Below are 23,228 nucleotides of genomic sequence, written 5' to 3'. Positions count from 1 at the left end.
GAGCCCCGGTCTCACACTTGGAGAACAGCTTATGTCTAACGGAATTATCTATACAATGTTTGCAATAATATTGAGTAGCTGCATGGATTAGTAACGTCTCATTAGTACTAATTCAGCACGCTCTCAGTCACTTACTGAGGATCTGCCGCAGCTAAGGCATCTCTCCGCCGTGGGTGAGGAAGGCTCTCAGTCTCAGGTAAGGAATCTCTAACCTTGAGAGTCGCCCCTGCCCACGGGGAGAGTCGCCTGGCGTGCAGTCCAGCTGCCATTCAGGGAGAGGTCAAATTGGGCTCCTCCTGACGGTGATATTTATCGAGGGGAGTAGTTGGCTGCTAGGCGATAGCACAGACGAGAGAGATGTCTTTTGTTTAGCTCGGGGATCTCGTTCTGTACTTTGGTTATCTTGCATTTTTAGGGTTTGAAACCGCCTTTAGTTCTTAAAGCAAGCAAACAAATAAACTTCTCCTGTACAATAGAATTTTACATTGTGTAACAGTTCTTTGGTTCCTTTTCCTTTCAGAATTCCTCCAAAGAAAAGGAGTGTGACTTTAGTCCAGCATCCCTCAGCGTGGGCTGTAGCCAAGTGAGATTCTGTAAGTAAAGAATTCCTGGATTGTTTCATTCAATTCGGTCATATTAGACTGCTTGCCCTCACTACCCCTTGGCGGCACTTTCACAGCCCGACCAACACTGGGGCTCTGCGCTTTCCTTGCACCGTAACGCTCCCAACACTCTCTCCCACACTCGCCAGAGCCCCGCTCCAAAATGGAAAACATCCAGCGACTGCTCCTACACAAAAGGAGCAAGGATGGAAAGCTGTTCCTGCCTTCACCATCCCGTAGCAGCGCTTTGACAGGCAGCTAATGGCAGCGTGGGCTGAGGCTGAGGTCCCCAGCAGCACGGGTGGCCCAGAGGAGAGAGGTGTCTGTTGCGGATGGAGCGATGCACTTCACTCGTAGAGAGGAGCAGCGACACGTTTATTGATACAAAACAGGGATTTAACAAAGTTTGAGAGTAAATGCGACAGTGCTTTAGCAGGATTCGATGGCAAGGTACACTTGGTTATTTCCTGCATGGAGGACAGGGTCAGGCAGAACTGCCAGGGAGACCCTCCTGTTGGGCTGAGGTTCGGAAAGGAGCCCCTTGCTTTCTAACCTCCTTCTCAGAGAGGAGTCTGGGTGCGGCTGGATCCAATCCTGGTCCCGGACTGGGTCAACGGTTTATGTCTAAGGGATTATATATGTGCAATCAATCCTTTCTATTACTTAGCTAAGATTTCACAGTTTCGCGTGCTATTAATCACTGACCGAGGATCTGTTGCGGCAAAGAATCTGTGAAGCTCGAGGAGTAACCTTGAGAGGCGTCCCCGCTCATGGGGAGATCCTGGCGTGCAGGGGAGCTCAAAGGGCTCTTGGGCTGTTCACTATTGATGTGGGTGAGATGATTGACCTATAGTCATATCTGCATATTGGCCACAGTACCAGCACTGCTCAAGTTAGCCCTTGGCTACTGTGGTGTTATGTGTTTCCCCGAAACCACATCGAGCCGGGGGCAGCCATCACATGTACACGTGCCCATTGTGACCACCACGGGTGTTAGTGCTTGGGCAGGGTCACGGGAGATAAAGGTCAGGTTGGAAGGCGGGGAGGGGGAGCACACCATCACAGTGTCAAGGGAGTGATGTTGGTGCAATGCCGTTCCCTCCTCGACATACCTTTTCCAGCCACGTGTCCCTGGAGCTGTGGGATTCTCATACAGAACGCACACCCTAACCTAACGCTAATGGGAGGGTTAGATGGATCCAGGAACAGAAACCTATTGGCAAAACAGAAGGAAGCTTCCTTGGAGGAGTCTTGGTAGCTACCCGTGATATCAGGTCCCTCAACTAGAGATCAAAAGACTCTGGGAGATGCCTGGAAGGAGCCATGGGTTTATTGCGGGGTAAAAAGCTTTGCCTAAAAGAGAAAAAACATGATAGGTTACTTCCCAGTGAGAAAAACCCATCACAGTTATCTCCCTTTGGAGAGTCTGGAGGTCCTACCAGGGATCTGAGGTCCCTAAAATACATGACAAAAGACAACAACAGAAGCCTGGAAGGAGTCTCGGGTGAAACCCAGAGGATGGAACATTGTCCAAGGAGAAAAATCATCTCGGGTATCTTCCCTGGAGGAGTCTGGGGTTGCTACCCGGGATGACAGGACCCAAAAGCACCGGAATAAACACTCAGTGACATACCTGCAAGGAGTCTCGGATGCTTCCCAGAGGATGGAGCATTGTCCAAGGAGAAAAATTATCTCGGGTATCTTCCACGGAGGAGTCTGGGGTTGCTACCCGGGATCACAGGGCCCTAAACCCCAGGAAGAAAACACTCAGAAACAGAGCTGGGAGGAGTCTCGGGTGCATCCCGCAGGATGGACAATAGTCCAAGGAGAAAAATCAACTTCGGTATCTTCCCTGGAGGAGTCTGGGGTTACTACCCGGGATGAAAGGGCCCCAAAAGCACCGGAATAAACACTCAGGGACAAAGCTGCAAGGAGTCTCGGATGCTTCCGAGAGGATGGAGCATTGTCCAAGGAGAAAATTCATCTCGGGTACCTTCCCTAGAGGAGTCTGGGGTTCCTACCTGGGATCACAGAGCCCTAAAGCACTGGAGAAAACTCTACGGGAGAGGCCTGGGAGGAGTTCTGGGTAGATCCCGCAGGATGGACCACTGTCAAGAGAGAAAAATCATATTGGGTGTCTTCCCTGGAGGAGTCTGGGGTTGCTACCCGGGATTACAGGGACCCAAACCACAGGAAAAATGTCTGCGGGAGACGCCTGGGAGGAATCTCAGATGCATCCCAGAAGATGGAGCATTGTCCAAGGAGAAAAATCATCTCGGGTATCTTTCCTGGAGGAGTCTGGGGTTGCTACCCGGGATTACAGGGCCCTAAACCCCAGGAAGAAAACACTCAGAAACAGAGCTGGGAGGAGTCTCGGGTGCATCCCGCAGGATGGACAATAGTCCAAGGAGACAAATCAACATCGGTATCTTCCACGGAGGAGTCTGGGGTTGCTACCCGGGATCACAGGGCCCCAAAACACCGGAATAAAAACTCAGGGACATACCTGCAAGGAGTTTCGGATGCTTCCCAGAGGATGGAGCATTGTCCAAGGAGAAAAGTTATCTCGGGTATCTTCCCTAGAGGAGTCTCGGGTTGCTACCCGGGATCACAGGGCCCTAAAGCACTGGAGAAAACTCTGCGGGAGACGCCTGGGAGGAATTCTGGGTAGATCCAGCAGGATGGACCACTGTCAAGAGAGGAAAATGATATTGGGTGTCTTCCCTGGAGGAGTCTGGGGTTGCTACCTGGGATGACAGAACCATAAACCGTGAGAAAAAGACTCAGGGACATAGCTGCCACAAGTCTCGGATGCATCCCAGAGGATGGAGCTTTGTCCAAGGAGAAAAATCATCTCGGGTATCTTCCCTGGAGGAGTCTGGGGTTGCTACCCGGGATTACAGGGACCCAAACCACAGGACAAATGTCTGCGGGAGACGCCTGGGAGGAATCTCAGATGTATCCCAGAAGATGGAGCATTGTGCAAGGAGAAAAATCATCTCGGGTATCTTCCCTGGAGAAGTCTGGGGTTGCTACCCGGGATGACAGGGAACCAAACCACAGGAAAAATGTCTGCGGGAGACGCCTGGGAGGAATCTCAGATGCATCCCAGAGGATGGAGCATTGTCCAAAGAGAAAAATCATCTCGGGTATCTTCCCTGGAGGAGTCTGGGGTTGCTACCCGGGATCACAGGGCCACAAAACACCGGAATAAACACTCAGGGACATACCTGCAAGGAGTTTCGGATGCTTCCCAGAGGATGGAGCTTTGTCCAAGGAGAAAAATCATCTCGGGTATCTTCCCTAGAGGAGTCTCGGGTTGCTACCCGGGATCACAGGGCCCTAAAGCTCTGGAGAAAACTCTGCGGGAGACGCCTGGGAGGAATTCTGGGTAGATCCCGCAGGATGGACCACTGTCAAGAGAGGAAAATGATATTGGGTGTCTTCCCTGGAGGAGTCTGGGGTTGCTACCTGGGATGACAGAACCATAAACCGTGAGAAAAAGACTCAGGGACATAGCTGCCACAAGTCTCGGATGCATCCCAGAGGATGGAGCTTTGTCCAAGGAGAAAAATCATCTCGGGTATCTTCCCTGGAGCAGTCTGGGGTTGCTACCCGGGATCACAGGGCCCTAAACCCCAGGAAGAAAACACTCAGAAACAGAGCTGGGAGGAGTCTCGGGTGCATCCCGCAGGATGGACAATAGTCCAAGGAGAAAAATCAACTTGGGTATCTTCCACGGAGGAGTCTGGGGTTGCTACCCGGGATGAAAGGGCCCAAAAGCACCGGAATAAACACTCAGGGAAAAAGCTGCAAGGAGTCTCGGATGCTTCCCAGAGGATGGAGCATTGTCCAAGGAGAAAAATCATCTCGGGTATCTTCCCTGGAGGAGTCTGGGGTTCCTACCCGGGATCACAGGGCCCCAAAACACCGGAATAAAAACTCAGGGACATACCTGCAAGGAGTTTCGGATGCCTCCCAGAGGATGGAGCATTGTCCAAGGAGAAAAATTATCTCGGGTATCTTCCCTAGAGGAGTCTGGGGTTGCTACCCGGGATCACAGGGCCCTAAAGCACTGGAGAAAACTCTACGGGAGAGGCCTGGGAGGAGTTCTGGGTAGATCCCGCAGGATGGACCACTGTCAAGAGAGAAAAATCATATTGGGTGTCTTCCCTGGAGGAGTCTGGGGTTGCTACCCGGGATTACAGGGACCCAAACCACAGGAAAAATGTCTGCGGGAGACGCCTGGGAGGAATCTCAGATGCATCCCAGAAGATGGAGCATTGTCCAAGGAGAAAAATCATCTCGGGTATCTTTCCTGGAGGAGTCTGGGGTTGCTACCCGGGATTACAGGGCCCTAAACCCCAGGAAGAAAACACTCAGAAACAGAGCTGGGAGGAGTCTCGGGTGCATCCCGCAGGATGGACAATAGTCCAAGGAGACAAATCAACATCGGTATCTTCCACGGAGGAGTCTGGGGTTGCTACCCGGGATCACAGGGCCCCAAAACACCGGAATAAAAACTCAGGGACATACCTGCAAGGAGTTTCGGATGCTTCCCAGAGGATGGAGCATTGTCCAAGGAGAAAAGTTATCTCGGGTATCTTCCCTAGAGGAGTCTCGGGTTGCTACCCGGGATCACAGGGCCCTAAAGCACTGGAGAAAACTCTGCGGGAGACGCCTGGGAGGAATTCTGGGTAGATCCAGCAGGATGGACCACTGTCAAGAGAGGAAAATGATATTGGGTGTCTTCCCTGGAGGAGTCTGGGGTTGCTACCTGGGATGACAGAACCATAAACCGTGAGAAAAAGACTCAGGGACATAGCTGCCACAAGTCTCGGATGCATCCCAGAGGATGGAGCTTTGTCCAAGGAGAAAAATCATCTCGGGTATCTTCCCTGGAGGAGTCTGGGGTTGCTACCCGGGATTACAGGGACCCAAACCACAGGACAAATGTCTGCGGGAGACGCCTGGGAGGAATCTCAGATGTATCCCAGAAGATGGAGCATTGTGCAAGGAGAAAAATCATCTCGGGTATCTTCCCTGGAGAAGTCTGGGGTTGCTACCCGGGATGACAGGGAACCAAACCACAGGAAAAATGTCTGCGGGAGACGCCTGGGAGGAATCTCAGATGCATCCCAGAGGATGGAGCATTGTCCAAAGAGAAAAATCATCTCGGGTATCTTCCCTGGAGGAGTCTGGGGTTGCTACCCGGGATCACAGGGCCACAAAACACCGGAATAAACACTCAGGGACATACCTGCAAGGAGTTTCGGATGCTTCCCAGAGGATGGAGCTTTGTCCAAGGAGAAAAATCATCTCGGGTATCTTCCCTAGAGGAGTCTCGGGTTGCTACCCGGGATCACAGGGCCCTAAAGCTCTGGAGAAAACTCTGCGGGAGACGCCTGGGAGGAATTCTGGGTAGATCCCGCAGGATGGACCACTGTCAAGAGAGGAAAATGATATTGGGTGTCTTCCCTGGAGGAGTCTGGGGTTGCTACCTGGGATGACAGAACCATAAACCGTGAGAAAAAGACTCAGGGACATAGCTGCCACAAGTCTCGGATGCATCCCAGAGGATGGAGCTTTGTCCAAGGAGAAAAATCATCTCGGGTATCTTCCCTGGAGCAGTCTGGGGTTGCTACCCGGGATCACAGGGCCCTAAACCCCAGGAAGAAAACACTCAGAAACAGAGCTGGGAGGAGTCTCGGGTGCATCCCGCAGGATGGACAATAGTCCAAGGAGAAAAATCAACTTGGGTATCTTCCACGGAGGAGTCTGGGGTTGCTACCCGGGATGAAAGGGCCCAAAAGCACCGGAATAAACACTCAGGGAAAAAGCTGCAAGGAGTCTCGGATGCTTCCCAGAGGATGGAGCATTGTCCAAGGAGAAAAATCATCTCGGGTATCTTCCCTGGAGGAGTCTGGGGTTCCTACCCGGGATCACAGGGCCCCAAAACACCGGAATAAAAACTCAGGGACATACCTGCAAGGAGTTTCGGATGCCTCCCAGAGGATGGAGCATTGTCCAAGGAGAAAAATTATCTCGGGTATCTTCCCTAGAGGAGTCTGGGGTTGCTACCCGGGATCACAGGGCCCTAAAGCACTGGAGAAAACTCTGCGGGAGATGCCTGGGAGGAATTCTGGGTAGATCCCGCAGGATGGACCACTGTCAAGAGAGAAAAATCATCTCGGGTATCTTCCCTGGAGGAGTCTGGGGTTGCTACCCGGGATTACAGGGACCCAAACCACAGGAAAAATGTCTGCGGGAGACGCCTGGGAGGAATCTCAGATGTATCCCAGAAGATGGAGCATTGTCCAAGGAGAAAAATCATCTCGGGTGTCTTCCACGGAGGAGTCTGGGGTTGCTACCCGGGATCACAGGGCCCCAAAACACCGGAATAAACACTCAGGGACATACCTGCAAGGAGTCTCGGATGCTTCCCAGAGAATGGAGCATTGTCTAAGGAGAAAAATCATCTCGGGTATCTTCCCTGGAGGAGTCTGGGGTTGCTCCCCAGGATGACAGGGACCCAAACCATAGGAAAAATGTCTGCGGGAGACGCCTGGGAGGAATCTCAGATGCATCCCAGAGGATGGAGCATTGTCCAAAGAGAAAAATCATCTCGGGTATCTTCCCTGGAGGAGTCTGGGGTTGCTACCAGGGATCACAGGGCCCTAAACCCCCGGAAGAAAACACTCAGAAATAGAGCTGGGAGGAGTCTCGGGTGCATCCCGCAGGATGGACAATAGTCCAAGGAGAAAAATCAACTTGGGTATCTTCCACGGAGGAGTCTGGGGTTGCTACCCGGGATGACAGGGCCCAAAAGCACCGGAATAAGCACTCAGGGAAAAAGCTGCAAGGAGTCTCGGATGCTTCCCAGAGGATGGAGCATTGTCCAAGGAGAAAAATCATCTCGGGTATCTTCCCTGGAGGAGTCTGGGGTTGCTACCCGGGATCACAGGGCCCCAAAACACCGAAATAAAAACTCAGGGACATACCTGCAAGGAGTTTCGGATGCTTCCCAGAGGATGGAGCATTGTCCAAGGAGAAAAATTATCTCGGGTATCTTCCCTAGAGGAGTCTGGGGTTGCTACCCGGGATCACAGGGCCCTAAAGCACTGGAGAAAACTCTGCGGGAGATGCCTGGGAGGAATTCTGGGTAGATCCCGCAGGATGGACCACTGTCAAGAGAGAAAAATCATATTGGGTGTCTTCCCTGGAGGAGACTGGGGTTGCTACCCGGGATTACAGGGACCCTAACCACATGAAATATGTCTGTGGGAGATGCCTGGGAGGAATCTCAGATGCATCCCAGAAGATGGAGCATTGTCCAAGGAGAAAAATCATCTCGGGTATCTTCCCAGGAGGAGTATGGGGTTGCTACCCGGGATTACAGGGACCCAAACCACAGGAAAAATGTTTGCGGGAGACGCCTGGGAGGAATCTCAGATGCATCCCAGAGGATGGAGCATTGTCCAAAGAGAAAAATCATCTCGGGTATCTTCCCTGGAGGAGTCTGAGGTTGCTACCCGGGATCACAGGGCCCTAAACCCCAGGAAGAAAACACTCAGAAACAGAGCTGGGAGGAGTCTCGGGTGCATCCCGCAGGATGGACAATAGTCCAAGGAGAAAAATCAACTTCGGTATCTTCCCTGGAGGAGTCTGGGGTTGCTACCCGGGATGAAAGGGCCCCAAAAGCACCGGAATAAACACTCAGGGACATACCTGCAAGGAGTCTCAGATGCTTCCCAGAGGATGGAGCTCTCCCCAAGGAGAAAAATCATCTCGGGTATCTTCCCTGGAAGAGTCTGGGGTTGCTACCCGGGATTACAGGGACTCTAACCACATGAAAAATGTCTGTGGGAGATGCCTGGGAGAAATCTCATATGCATCCCAGAAGATGGAGCATTGTCCAAGGAGAAAAATCATCTCGGGTATCTTCCCTGGAGGAGTCTGGGGTTGCTACCCGGGATCACAGGGCCCCAAAACACCGGAATAAACACTCAGGGATATACCTGCAAGGAGTCTCGGATGCTTCCCAGAGAATGGAGCATTGTCTAAGGAGAAAAATCATCTCGGGTAACTTCCCTGGAGGACTCTGGGCTTGCTACCCGGGATTACAGGGAACCAAACCACAGGAAAAATGTCTGCGGGAGACGCCTGGGAGGAATCTCAGATGCATCCCAGAGGATGGAGCATTGTCCAAAGAGAAAAATCATCTCGGGTATCTTCCCTGGAGGAGTCTGGGGTTGCTACCCGGGATCACAGGGCACTAAACCCCAGGAAGAAAATACTCAGAAACAGAGCTGGGAGGAGTCTCGGGTGCATCCCGCAGGATGGACAATAGTCCAAGGAGAAAAATCAACTTCGGTATCTTCCCTGGAGGAGTCTGGGGTTGCTACCCGGGATTACAGGGCCCCAAAACACCGGAATAAACACTCAGGGACATACCTGCAAGGAGTCTCGGATGCTTCCCAGAGGATGGAGCTTTGTCCAATGAGAAAAATCATCTCGGGTATCTTCCCTGGAGGAGTCTGGGGTTGCTACCCGGGATTACAGGGACCCAAACCACAGGAAAAATGTTTGCGGGAGACGCCTGGGAGGAATCTCAGATGCATCCCAGAAGATGGAGCATTATCCAAGGAGAAAAATCATCTCGGGTATCTTCCCTGGAGGAGTCTGGGGTTGCTACCCGGGATCACAGGGCCCAAAAGCACCGGAATAAACACTCAGGGAAAAAGCTGCAAGGAGTCTCGGATGCTTCCCAGAGGATGGAGCATTGTCCAAGGAGAAAAATGATCCCGGATATCTTTCCTGGAGGAGTCTGGGGTTGCTACCCGGGATTAAAGGGACCCAAACCACAGGAAAAATGTCTGCGGGAGACGCCTGGGAGGAATCTCAGATGCATCCCAGAAGATGGAGCATTGTCCAAGGAGAAAAATCATCTCCGGTATCTTCCCTGGAGGAGTCTGGGGTTTCTACCCGGGATCACAGGGCCCCAAAACACCGGAATAAACACTCAGGGACATACCTGCAAGGAGTCTCGGATGCTTCCCAGAGGATGTAGCATTGTCTCAGGAGAAAAATCATCTCGGGTATCTTCCCTGGAGGAGTCTGGGGTTGCTACCCGGGATCACAGGGCCCTAAACCCCAGGAAGAAAACACTCAGAAACAGAGCTGGGAGGAGTCTCGGGTGCATCCCGCAGGATGGACAATAGTCCAAGGAGAAAAATCAACTTCGGTATCTTCCCTGGAGGAGTCTGGGGTTGCTACCCGGGATCACAGGGCCCTAAAGCACTGGAGAAAACTCTGCGGGAGACGCCTGGGAGGAATTCTGGGTAGATCCCGCAGGATGGACCACTGTCAAGAGAGGAAAATGATATTGGGTGTCTTCCCTGGAGGAGTCTGGGGTTGCTACCTGGGATGACAGAACCATAAACTGTGAGAAAAAGACTCAGGGACATAGCTGCCACAAGTCTCGGATGCATCCCACAGGATGGAGCTTTGTCCAAGGAGAAAAATCATCTCGGGTATCTTCCCTGGAGGAGTCTGGGGTTGCTACCCGGGATTACAGGGCACCAAACCACAGGAAAAATGTCTGCGGGAGACGCCTGGGAGGAATCTCAGATGCATCCCAGAGGATTGAGCATTGTCCAAAGAGAAAAATCATCTCGGGTATCTTCCCTGGAGGAGTCTGGGGTTGCTACCCAGGGTCACAGGGCCCTAAACCCCAGGAAGAAAACACTCAGAAACAGAGCTGGGAGGAGTCTCGGGTGCATCCCGCAGGATGGACAATAGTCCAAGGAGAAAAATCAACTTGGGTATCTTCCAAGGAGGAGTCTGGGGTTGCTTCACGGGATGACAGGGCCCAAAAGCACCGGAATAAACACTCAGGGAAAAAGCTGCAAGGAGTCTCGGATGCTTCCCAGAGGATGGAGCATTGTCCAAGGAGAAAAATCATCTCGGGTATCTTCCCTGGAGGAGTCTGGGGTTGCTACCCGGGATCACAGGGCCCCAAAACACCGGAATAAAAACTCAGGGACATACCTGCAAGGAGTTTCGGATGCTTCCCAGAGGATGGAGCATTGTCCAAGGAGAAAAGTTATCTCGGGTATCTTCCCTAGAGGAGTCTCGGGTTGCTACCCGGGATCACAGGGCCCTAAAGCACTGGAGAAAACTCTGCGGGAGACGCCTGGGAGGAATTCTGGGTAGATCCCGCAGGATGGACCACTGTCAAGAGAGGAAAATGATATTGGGTGTCTTCCCTGGAGGAGTCTGGGGTTGCTACCTGGGATGACAGAACCATAAACCGTGAGAAAAAGACTCAGGGACATAGCTGCCACAAGTCTCGGATGCATCCCAGAGGATGGAGCTTTGTCCAAGGAGAAAAATCATCTCGGGTATCTTCCCTGGAGGAGTCTGGGGTTGCTACCCGGGATTACAGGGACCCAAACCACAGGAAAAATGTCTGGGAGATGCCTGGGAGGAATCTCTTATGCATCCCAGAAGATGGAGCATTGTGCAAGGAGAAAAATCATCTCGGGTATCTTCCCTGGAGGAGTCTGGGGTTGCTACCCAGGATCACAGGGCCCCAAAACACCGGAATAAACACTCAGGGACATACCTGCAAGGAGTCTCGGATGCTTCCCAGAGGATGGAGCTTTGTCCAAGGAGAAAAATCATCTCGGGTATCTTCCCTGGAGGAGTCTGGGGTTGCTACCCGGGATTACAGGGACCCAAACCACAGGAAAAATGTTTGCGGGAGACGCCTGGGAGGAATCTCAGATGCATCCCAGAAGATGGAGCATTGTCCAAAGAGAAAAATCATCTCGGGTGTCTTCCCTGGAGGAGTCTGGTGTTGCTACCCGGGATTACAGGGACCCAAACTACAGGAAAAATATCTGCGGGAGACGCCTGGGAGGAATCTCAGATGCATCCCAGAGGATGGAGCATTGTCCAAAGAGAAAAATCATCTCGGGTATCTTCCCTGGAGGAGTCTGGGGTTGCTACCCGGGATCACAGGGCCCTAAACCCCCGGAAGAAAACACTCAGAAACAGAGCTGGGAGGAGTCTCGGGTGCATCCCGCAGGATGGACAATAGTCCAAGGAGAAAAATCAACTTGGGTATCTTCCCTGGAGGAGTCTGGGGTTGCTACCCGGGATCACAGGGCCCCAAAAGCACCGGAATAAACACTCAGGGACATACCTGCAAGGAGTCTCGGATGCTTCCCAGAGGATGGAGCTCTTCCCAAGGAGAAAAATCATCTCGGGTATCTTCCCTGGAGGAGTCTGGGGTTGCTACCCGGGATCACAGGGCCCTAAACCCCCGGAAGAAAACACTCAGAAACAGAGCTGGGAGGAGTCTCGGGTGCATCCCGCAGGATGGACAATAGTCCAAGGAGAAAAATCAACTTGGGTATCTTCCACGGAGGAGTCTGGGGTTGCTTCCCGGGATCACAGGGCCCAAAAGCACGGGAATAAACACTCAGGGAAAAAGCTGCAAGGAGTCTCGGATGCTTCCCAGAGGATGGAGCATTGTCCCAGGAGAAAAATCATCTCGGGTATCTTCCCTGGAGGAGTCTGGGGTTGCTACCCAGGATGACAGGGCGCTAAACCACCGGAATAAAGACTCAGGGACATACCTGCAAGGAGTCTCGGATGCTTCCCAGAGGATGGAGCTTTGTCCAAGGAGAAAAATCATCTCGGGTATCTTCCCTGGAGGAGTCTGGGGTTGCTACCCGGGATTACAGGGACCCAAACCACAGGAAAAATGTTTGCGGGAGACGCCTGGGAGGAATCTCAGATGCATCCCAGAAGATGGAGCATTGTCCAAGGAGAAAAATCATCTCGGGTATCTTCCCTGAAGGAGTCTGGGGTTGCTACCCGGGATCACAGGGCCCCAAAACACCGGAATAAACACTCAGGGACATACCTGCAAGGAGTTTCGGATGCTTCCCAGAGGATGGAGCTTTGTCCAAGGAGAAAAATCATCTCGGGTATCTTCCCTGGAGGAGTCTGGGATTGCCACCCAGGATGACAGGGCGCTAAACCACCGGAATAAAGACTCAGGGACATACCTGCAAGGAGTCTCGGATGCTTCCCAGAGGATGGAGCTTTGTCCAAGGAGAAAAATCATCTCGGGTATCTTCCCTGGAGGAGTCTGGGGTTGCTACCCGGGATCACAGGGCCCTAAACCCCCGGAAGAAAACACTCAGAAACAGAGCTGGGAGGAGTCTCGGGTGCATCCCGCAGGATGGACAATAGTCCAAGGAGAAAAATCAACTTCGGTATCTTCCCTGGAGGAGTCTGGGGTTGCTACCCGGGATGAAAGGGCCCCAAAAGCACTGGAATAAACACTCAGGGACATACCTGCAAGGAGTCTCGGATGCTTCCCAGAGGATGGAGCTCTTCCCAAGGAGAAAAATCATCTCGGGTATCTTCCCTGGAGGAGTCTGGGGTTTCTACCCGGGATCAAAGGGCCCCAAACCACAGGAAAAATGTTTGCGGGAGACGCCTGGGAGGAATCTCAGATGCATCCCAGAAGATGGAGCATTGTCCAAAGAGAAAAATCATCTCGGGTATCTTCCCTGGAGGAGTCTGGGGTTGCTACCCGGGATTACAGGGACCCAAACCACAGGAAAAATGTCTGCGGGAGACGCCTGGGAGGAATCTCAGATGCATCCCAGAAGATGGAGCATTGTCCAAGGAGAAAAATCATCTCGGGTGTCTTCCCTGGAGGAGTCTGGTGTTGCTACCCGGGATTACAGGGACCCAAACTACAGGAAAAATGTCTGCGGGAGACGCCTGGGAGGAATCTCAGATGCATCCCAGTGGATGGAGCATTGTCCAAAGAGAAAAATCATCTCGGGTATCTTCCCTGGAGGAGTCTGGGCTTGCTACCCGGGATCACAGGGCCCTAAACCCCCGGAAGAAAACACTCAGAAACAGAGCTGGGAGGAGTCTCGGGTGCATCCCGCAGGATGGACAATAGTCCAAGGAGAAAAATCAACTTGGGTATCTTCCACGGAGGAGTCTGGGGTTGCTACCCGGGATCACAGGGCCTAAAAGCACCGGAATAAACACTCAGGGAAAAAGCTGCCAGGAGTCTCGGATGCTTCCCAGAGGATGGAGCATTGTCCAAGGAGAAAAATCATCTCGGGTATCTTCCCTGGAGGAGTCTGGGGTTGCTACCCAGGATGACAGGGCCCCAAAACACCGGAATAAACACTCAGGGACATACCTGCAAGGAGTCTCGGATGCTTCCCAGAGGATGGAGCTTTGTCCAAGGAGAAAAATCATCTCGGGTATCTTTCCTGGAGTAGTCTGCGGTTGCTACCCGGGATTACAGGGAACCAAACCACAGGAAAAATGTCTGCGGGAGACGCCTGGGAGGAATCTCAGATGCATCCCAGAGGATGGAGCATTTTCCAAAGAGAAAAATCATCTCGGGTATCTTCCCTGGAGGAGTCTGGGGTTGCTACCCGGGATCACAGGGCCCCAAAACACCGGAATAAACACTCAGGGACATACCTGCAAGGAGTTTCGGATGCTTCCCAGAGGATGGAGCTTTGTCCAAGGAGAAAAATCATCTCGGGTATCTTTCCTGGAGGAGTCTGGGGTTGCTACCCGGGATCACAGGGCCCTAAACCCCCGGAAGAAAACACTCAGAAACAGAGCTGGGAGGAGTCTCGGGTGCATCCCGCAGGATGGACAATAGTCCAAGGAGAAAAATCAACTTGGGTATCTTCCACGGAGGAGTCTGGGGTTGCTACCCGGGATGACAGGGCCCAAAAGCACCGGAATAAACACTCAGGGAAAAAGCTGCAAGGAGTCTCGGATGCTTCCCAGAGGATGGAGCATTGTCCAAGGAGAAAAATCATCTCGGGTATCTTCCCTGGAGGAGTCTGGGGTTGCTACCCGGGATCACAGGGCCCTAAAGCACTGGAGAAAACTCTGCGGGAGACGCCTGGGAGAAATTCTGGGTAGATCCCGCAGGATGGACCACTGTCAAGAGAGAAAAATCATATTGGGTGTCTTCCCTGGAGGAGTCTGGGGTTGCTACCTGGGATGACAGAACCATAAACCGTGAGAAAAAGACTCAGGGACATAGCCGCCACAAGTCTCGGATGCATCCCAGAGGATGGAGCTTTGTCCAAGGAGAAAAATCATCTCGGGTATCTTCCCTGGAGGAGTCTGGGGTTGCTACCCGGGATTACAGGGACCCAAACCACAGGAAAAATGTTTGCGGGAGACGCCTGGGAGGAATCTCAGATGCATCCCAGAAGATGGAGCATTGTCCAAGGAGAAAAATCATCTCGGGTATCTTCCCTGGAGCAGTCTGGGGTTGCTACCCGGGATTACAGGGAACCAAACCACAGGAAAAATGTCTGCGGGAGACGCCTGGGAGGAATCTCAGATGCATCCCAGAGGATGGAGCATTGTCCAAAGAGAAAAATCATCTCGGGTATCTTCCCTGGAGGAGTCTGGGGTTTCTACCCGGGATCAAAGGGCCCCAAAACACCGGAATAAACACTCAGGGACATACCTGCAAGGAGTCTCGGATGCTTCCTAGAGGATGTAGCATTGTCCCAGGAGAAAAATCATCTCGCGTATCTTCCCTGGAGGAGTCTGGGGTTGCTACCCAGGTTTACAGAGACACAAACCACAGGAAAAATGTCTGCGGGAGACGCCTGGGAGGAATCTCAGATGTATCCCAGAAGATGGAGCATTGTCCAAAGAGAAAAATCATCTCGGGTATCTTCCCTGGAGGAGTCTGGGGTTGCTACCCAGGATCACAGGGACCCAAAACACCTAAATAAACACTCAGGGACAAAGCTTCAAAAAGTCTCGGATGCTTCCCAGAGAATGGAGCATTGTCTAAGGAGAAAAATCATCTCGGGTATCTTCCCTGGAGGAGTCTGGGGTTGCTACCCGGGATTACAGGGACCCAAACCACAGGAAAAATGTCTGCGGGAGACGCCTGGGAGGAATCTCAGATGCATCCCAGAAGACGGAGCATTGTCCAAGGAGAAAAATCATCTCGGGTATCTTCCCTGGAGGAGTCTGGGGTTGCTACCCGGGATGACAGGGCCCAAAAGCACCGGAATAAACACTCAGGGAAAAAGCTGCAAGGAGTCTCGGATGCTTCCCAGAGGATGGAGCATTGTCCAAGGAGAAAAATCATCTCGGGTATCTTCCCTGGAGGAGTCTGGGGTTGCTACCCGGGATCAAAGGGCCCCAAAACACCGGAATAAACACTCAGGGACATACCTGCAAGGAGTTTCGGATGCTTCCCAGAGGATGGAGCTTTGTCCAAGGAGAAAAATTATCTCGGGTATCTTCCCTGGAGGAGTCTGGGGTTGCTACCCGGGATCACAGGGCCACAAAACACCGGAATAAAAACTCAGGGACATACCTGCAAGGAGTTTCGGATGCTTCCCAGAGGATGGAGCTTTGTCCAAGGAGAAAAATTATCTCGGGTATCTTCCCTGGAGGAGTCTGGGGTTGCTACCCGGGATCACAGGGCCCTAAAGCACTGGTGAAAACTCTGCGGGACACGCCTGGGAGGAATTCTGGGTAGATCCCGCAGGATGGACCACTGTCAAGAGAGAAAAATCATATTGGGTGTCTTCCCTGGAGGAGTCTGGGGTTGCTACCTGGGATGACAGAACCATAAACCGTGTGAAAAAGACTCAGGGACATAGCTGCCACAAGTCTCGGATGCATCCCAGAGGATGGAGCTTTGTCCAAGGAGAAAAGTCATCTCGGGTATCTTCCCTGGAGGAGTCTGGGGTTGCTACCCGGGATTACAGGGACCCAAACCACAGGAAAAATGTCTGCGGGAGACGCCTGGGAGGAATCTCAGATGTATCCCAGAAGATGGAGCATTGTCCAAGGAGAAAAATCATCTCGGGTATCTTCCCTGGAGGAGTCTGGGGTTGCTACCCAGGATCACAGGGACCCAAAACACCTAAATAAACACTCAGGGACAAAGCTTCAAAAAGTCTCGGATGCTTCCCAGAGAATGGAGCATTGTCTAAGGAGAAAAATCATCTCGGGTATCTTCCCTGGAGGAGTCTGGGGTTGCTACCTGGGATTACAGGGACCCAAACCACAGGAAAAATGTCTGCGGGAGACGCCTGGGAGGAATCTCAGATGCATCCCAGAGGATGGAGCATTGTCCAAAGAGAAAAATCATCTCGGGTATCTTCCCTGGAGGAGTCTGGGGTTGCTACCCGGGATCACAGGGCCCTAAACCCCCGGAAGAAAACACTCAGAAACAGAGCTGGGAGGAGTCTCGGGTGCATCCCGCAGGATGGACAATAGTCCAAGGAGAAAAATCAACTTGGGTATCTTCCACGGAGGAGTCTGGGGTTGCTACCCGGGATCAAAGGGCCCCAAAACACCGGAATAAACACTCAGGGACATACCTGCAAGGAGTCTCGGATGCTTCCCAGAGGATGGAGCATTGTCCAAGGAGAAAAATCATCTCGGGTATCTTCCCTGGAGGAGTCTGGGGTTGCTACCCAGGTTTACAGGGATCCAAACCACAGGAAAAATGTCTGCGGGAGACGCCTGGGAGGAATCTCAGATGCATCCCAGAGGATGGAGCATTGTCCAAAGAGAAAAATCATCTCGGGTATCTTCCCTGGAGGAGTCTGGGGTTGCTACCCGGGATCACAGGGACCCAAAACACCTAAATAAACACTCAGGGACAAAGCTTCAAAAAGTCTCGGATGCTTCCCAGAGAATGGAGCATTGTCTAAGGAGAAAAATCATCTCGGGTATCTTCCCTGGAGGAGTCTGGGGTTGCTACCTGGGATTACAGGGACCCAAACCACAGGAAAAATGTCTGCGGGAGACGCCTGGGAGGAATCTCAGATGTATCCCAGAAGATGGAGCATTGTCCAAGGAGAAAAATCATCTCGGGTATCTTCCCTGGAGGAGTCTGGGGTTGCTACCCGGGATCACAGGTACCTAAACCCCAGGAAGAAAACACTCAGAAACAGAGCTGGTAGGAGTCTCGGGTGCATCCCACAGGATGGACAATAGTCCAAGGAGAAAAATCAACTTGGGTATCTTCCACGGAGGAGTCTGGGGTTGCTACCCGGGATCACAGGGCCCTAAACCCCCGGAAGAAAACACTCAGAAACAGAGCTGGGAGGAGTCTCGGGTGCATCCCGCAGGATGGACAATAGTCCAAGGAGAAAAATCAACTTGGGTATCTTCCACGGAGGAGTCTGGGGTTGCTACCCGGGATGACAGGGCCCAAAAGCACCGGAATAAACACTCAGGGAAAAAGCTGCAAGGAGTCTCGGATGCTTCCCAGAGGATGGAGCATTGTCCAAGGAGAAAAATCATCTCGGGTATCTTCCCTGGAGGAGTCTGGGGTTGCTACCCGGGATCAAAGGGCCCCAAAACACCGGAATAAACACTCAGGGACATACCTGCAAGGAGTTTCGGATGCTTCCCAGAGGATGGAGCTTTGTCCAAGGAGAAAAATTATCTCGGGTATCTTCCCTGGAGGAGTCTGGGGTTGCTACCCGGGATCACAGGGCCACAAAACACCGGAATAAAAACTCAGGGACATACCTGCAAGGAGTTTCGGATGCTTCCCAGAGGATGGAGCTTTGTCCAAGGAGAAAAATTATCTCGGGTATCTTCCCTGGAGGAGTCTGGGGTTGCTACCCGGGATCACAGGGCCCTAAAGCACTGGAGAAAACTCTGCGGGAGACGCCTGGGAGGAATTCTGGGTAGATCCCGCAGGATGGACCACTGTCAAGAGAGAAAAATCATATTGGGTGTCTTCCCTGGAGGAGTCTGGGGTTACTACCTGGGATGACAGAACCATAAACCGTGAGAAAAAGACTCAGGGACATAGCTGCCACAAGTCTCGGATGCATCCCAGAGGATGGAGCTTTGTCCAAGGAGAAAAGTCATCTCGGGTATCTTCCCTGGAGGAGTCTGGGGTTGCTACCCGGGATTACAGGGACCCAAACCACAGGAAAAATGTCTGCGGGAGACGCCTGGGAGGAATCTCAGATGTATCCCAGAAGATGGAGCATTGTCCAAGGAGAAAAATCATCTCGGGTATCTTCCCTGGAGGAGTCTGGGGTTGCTACCCAGGATCACAGGGACCCAAAACACCTAAATAAACACTCAGGGACAAAGCTTCAAAAAGTCTCGGATGCTTCCCAGAGAATGGAGCATTGTCTAAGGAGAAAAATCATCTCGGGTATCTTCCCTGGAGGAGTCTGGGGTTGCTACCTGGGATTACAGGGACCCAAACCACAGGAAAAATGTCTGCGGGAGACGCCTGGGAGGAATCTCAGATGCATCCCAGAGGATGGAGCATTGTCCAAAGAGAAAAATCATCTCGGGTATCTTCCCTGGAGGAGTCTGGGGTTGCTACCCGGGATCACAGGGCCCTAAACCCCCGGAAGAAAACACTCAGAAACAGAGCTGGGAGGAGTCTCGGGTGCATCCCGCAGGATGGACAATAGTCCAAGGAGAAAAATCAACTTGGGTATCTTCCACGGAGGAGTCTGGGGTTCCTACCCGGGATCAAAGGGCCCCAAAACACCGGAATAAACACTCAGGGACATACCTGCAAGGAGTCTCGGATGCTTCCCAGAGGATGGAGCATTGTCCAAGGAGAAAAATCATCTCGGGTATCTTCCCTGGAGGAGTCTGGGGTTGCTACCCAGGTTTACAGGGATCCAAACCACAGGAAAAATGTCTGCGGGAGACGCCTGGGAGGAATCTCAGATGCATCCCAGAGGATGGAGCATTGTCCAAAGAGAAAAATCATCTCGGGTATCTTCCCTGGAGGAGTCTGGGGTTGCTACCCGGGATCACAGGGACCCAAAACACCTAAATAAACACTCAGGGACAAAGCTTCAAAAAGTCTCGGATGCTTCCCAGAGAATGGAGCATTGTCTAAGGAGAAAAATCATCTCGGGTATCTTCCCTGGAGGAGTCTGGGGTTGCTACCTGGGATTACAGGGACCCAAACCACAGGAAAAATGTCTGCGGGAGACGCCTGGGAGGAATCTCAGATGTATCCCAGAAGATGGAGCATTGTCCAAGGAGAAAAATCATCTCGGGTATCTTCCCTGGAGGAGTCTGGGGTTGCTACCCGGGATCACAGGGCCCTAAACCCCAGGAAGAAAACACTCAGAAACAGAGCTGGTAGGAGTCTCGGGTGCATCCCACAGGATGGACAATAGTCCAAGGAGAAAAATCAACTTGGGTATCTTCCACGGAGGAGTCTGGGGTTGCTACCCGGGATCACAGGGCCCTAAACCCCCGGAAGAAAACACTCAGAAACAGAGCTGGGAGGAGTCTCGGGTGCATCCCGCAGGATGGACAATAGTCCAAGGAGAAAAATCAACTTGGGTATCTTCCACGGAGGAGTCTGGGGTTGCTACCCGGGATGACAGGGCCCAAAAGCACCGGAATAAACACTCAGGGAAAAAGCTGCAAGGAGTCTTGGATGCTTCCCAGAGGATGGAGCATTGTCCAAGGAGAAAAATCATCTCGGGTATCTTCCCTGGAGGAGTCTGGGGTTGCTACCCGGGATCAAAGGGCCCCAAAACACCGGAATAAACACTCAGGGACATACCTGCAAGGAGTTTCGGATGCTTCCCAGAGGATGGAGCTTTGTCCAAGGAGAAAAATTATCTCGGGTATCTTCCCTGGAGGAGTCTGGGGTTGCTACCCGGGATCACAGGGCCACAAAACACCGGAATAAAAACTCAGGGACATACCTGCAAGGAGTTTCGGATGCTTCCCAGAGGATGGAGCTTTGTCCAAGGAGAAAAATTATCTCGGGTATCTTCCCTGGAGGAGTCTGGGGTTGCTACCCGGGATCACAGGGCCCTAAAGCACTGGAGAAAACTCTGCGGGAGACGCCTGGGAGGAATTCTGGGTAGATCCCGCAGGATGGACCACTGTCAAGAGAGAAAAATCATATTGGGTGTCTTCCCTGGAGGAGTCTGGGGTTGCTACCTGGGATGACAGAACCATAAACCGTGAGAAAAAGACTCAGGGACATAGCTGCCACAAGTCTCGGATGCATCCCAGAGGATGGAGCTTTGTCCAAGGAGAAAAGTCATCTCGGGTATCTTCCCTGGAGGAGTCTGGGGTTGCTACCCGGGATTACAGGGACCCAAACCACAGGAAAAATGTCTGCGGGAGACGCCTGGGAGGAATCTCAGATGTATCCCAGAAGATGGAGCATTGTCCAAGGAGAAAAATCATCTCGGGTATCTTCCCTGGAGGAGTCTGGGGTTGCTACCCAGGATCACAGGGACCCAAAACACCTAAATAAACACTCAGGGACAAAGCTTCAAAAAGTCTCGGATGCTTCCCAGAGAATGGAGCATTGTCTAAGGAGAAAAATCATCTCGGGTATCTTCCCTGGAGGAGTCTGGGGTTGCTACCTGGGATTACAGGGACCCAAACCACAGGAAAAATGTCTGCGGGAGACGCCTGGGAGGAATCTCAGATGCATCCCAGAGGATGGAGCATTGTCCAAAGAGAAAAATCATCTCGGGTATCTTCCCTGGAGGAGTCTGGGGTTGCTACCCGGGATCACAGGGCCCTAAACCCCCGGAAGAAAACACTCAGAAACAGAGCTGGGAGGAGTCTCGGGTGCATCCCGCAGGATGGACAATAGTCCAAGGAGAAAAATCAACTTGGGTATCTTCCACGGAGGAGTCTGGGGTTCCTACCCGGGATCAAAGGGCCCCAAAACACCGGAATAAACACTCAGGGACATACCTGCAAGGAGTCTCGGATGCTTCCCAGAGGATGGAGCATTGTCCAAGGAGAAAAATCATCTCGGGTATCTTCCCTGGAGGAGTCTGGGGTTGCTACCCAGGTTTACAGGGATCCAAACCACAGGAAAAATGTCTGCGGGAGACGCCTGGGAGGAATCTCAGATGCATCCCAGAGGATGGAGCATTGTCCAAAGAGAAAAATCATCTCGGGTATCTTCCCTGGAGGAGTCTGGGGTTGCTACCCGGGATCACAGGGACCCAAAACACCTAAATAAACACTCAGGGACAAAGCTTCAAAAAGTCTCGGATGCTTCCCAGAGAATGGAGCATTGTCTAAGGAGAAAAATCATCTCGGGTATCTTCCCTGGAGGAGTCTGGGGTTGCTACCTGGGATTACAGGGACCCAAACCACAGGAAAAATGTCTGCGGGAGACGCCTGGGAGGAATCTCAGATGTATCCCAGAAGATGGAGCATTGTCCAAGGAGAAAAATCATCTCGGGTATCTTCCCTGGAGGAGTCTGGGGTTGCTACCCGGGATCACAGGGCCCTAAACCCCAGGAAGAAAACACTCAGAAACAGAGCTGGTAGGAGTCTCGGGTGCATCCCACAGGATGGACAATAGTCCAAGGAGAAAAATCAACTTGGGTATCTTCCACGGAGGAGTCTGGGGTTGCTACCCGGGATCACAGGGCCCTAAACCCCCGGAAGAAAACACTCAGAAACAGAGCTGGGAGGAGTCTCGGGTGCATCCCGCAGGATGGACAATAGTCCAAGGAGAAAAATCAACTTGGGTATCTTCCACGGAGGAGTCTGGGGTTGCTACCCGGGATCACAGGGCCCCAAAACACCGGAATAAAGACTCAGGGACATACCTGCAAGGAGTTTCGGATGCCTCCCAGAGGATGGAGCATTGTCCAAGGAGAAAAATTATCTCGGGTATCTTCCCTAGAGGAGTCTGGGGTTGCTACCCGGGATCACAGGGCCCTAAAGCACTGGAGAAAACTCTGCGGGAGACGCCTGGGAGGAATTCTGGGTAGATCCCGCAGGATGGACCACTGTCAAGAGAGAAAAATCATATTGGGTGTCTTCCCTGGAGGAGTCTGGGGTTGCTACCTGGGATGACAGAACCATAAACCGTGAGAAAAAGACTCAGGGACATAGCTGCCACAAGTCTCGGATGCATCCCAGAGGATGGAGCTTTGTCCAAGGAGAAAAATCATCTCGGGTATCTTCCCTGGAGGAGTCTGGGGTTGCTACCCGGGATTACAGGGACCCAAACCACAGAAAAAATGTTTGCGGGAGACGCCTGGGAGGAATCTCAAATGCATCCCAGAAGATGGAGCATTGTCCAAGGAGAAAAATCATCTCGGGTTTCTTCCCTGGAGGAGTCTGGGGTTGCTACCCGGGATCACAGGGCCCCAAAACACCGGAATAAACACTCAGGGACATACCTGCAAGGAGTCTCGGATGCTTCCCAGAGAATGGAGCATTGTCTAAGGAGAAAAATCATCTCGGGTATCTTCCCTGGAGGAGTCTGGGGTTGCTACCCGGGATCACAGGGCCCCAAAACACCGGAATAAACACTCAGGGACATACCTGCAAGGAGTTTCGGATGCTTCCCAGAGGATGGAGCATTGTCCAAGGAGAAAAATCATCTCGGGTATCTTCCCTGGAGGAGTCTGGGATTGCCACCCAGGATGACAGGGCGCTAAACCACCGGAATAAAGACTCAGGGACATACCTGCAAGGAGTCTCGGATGCTTCCCAGAGGATGGAGCTTTGTCCAAGGAGAAAAATCATCTCGGGTATCTTCCCTGGAGGAGTCTGGGGTTGCTACCC

Source organism: Vanellus vanellus (assembly GCF_965231255.1).
Source record: "Vanellus vanellus genome assembly, contig: HAP1_SCAFFOLD_34, whole genome shotgun sequence".
NCBI classification, from domain to species: domain Eukaryota; kingdom Metazoa; phylum Chordata; class Aves; order Charadriiformes; family Charadriidae; genus Vanellus; species Vanellus vanellus.
Note: the sequence above shows the minus strand (reverse complement) of the source record.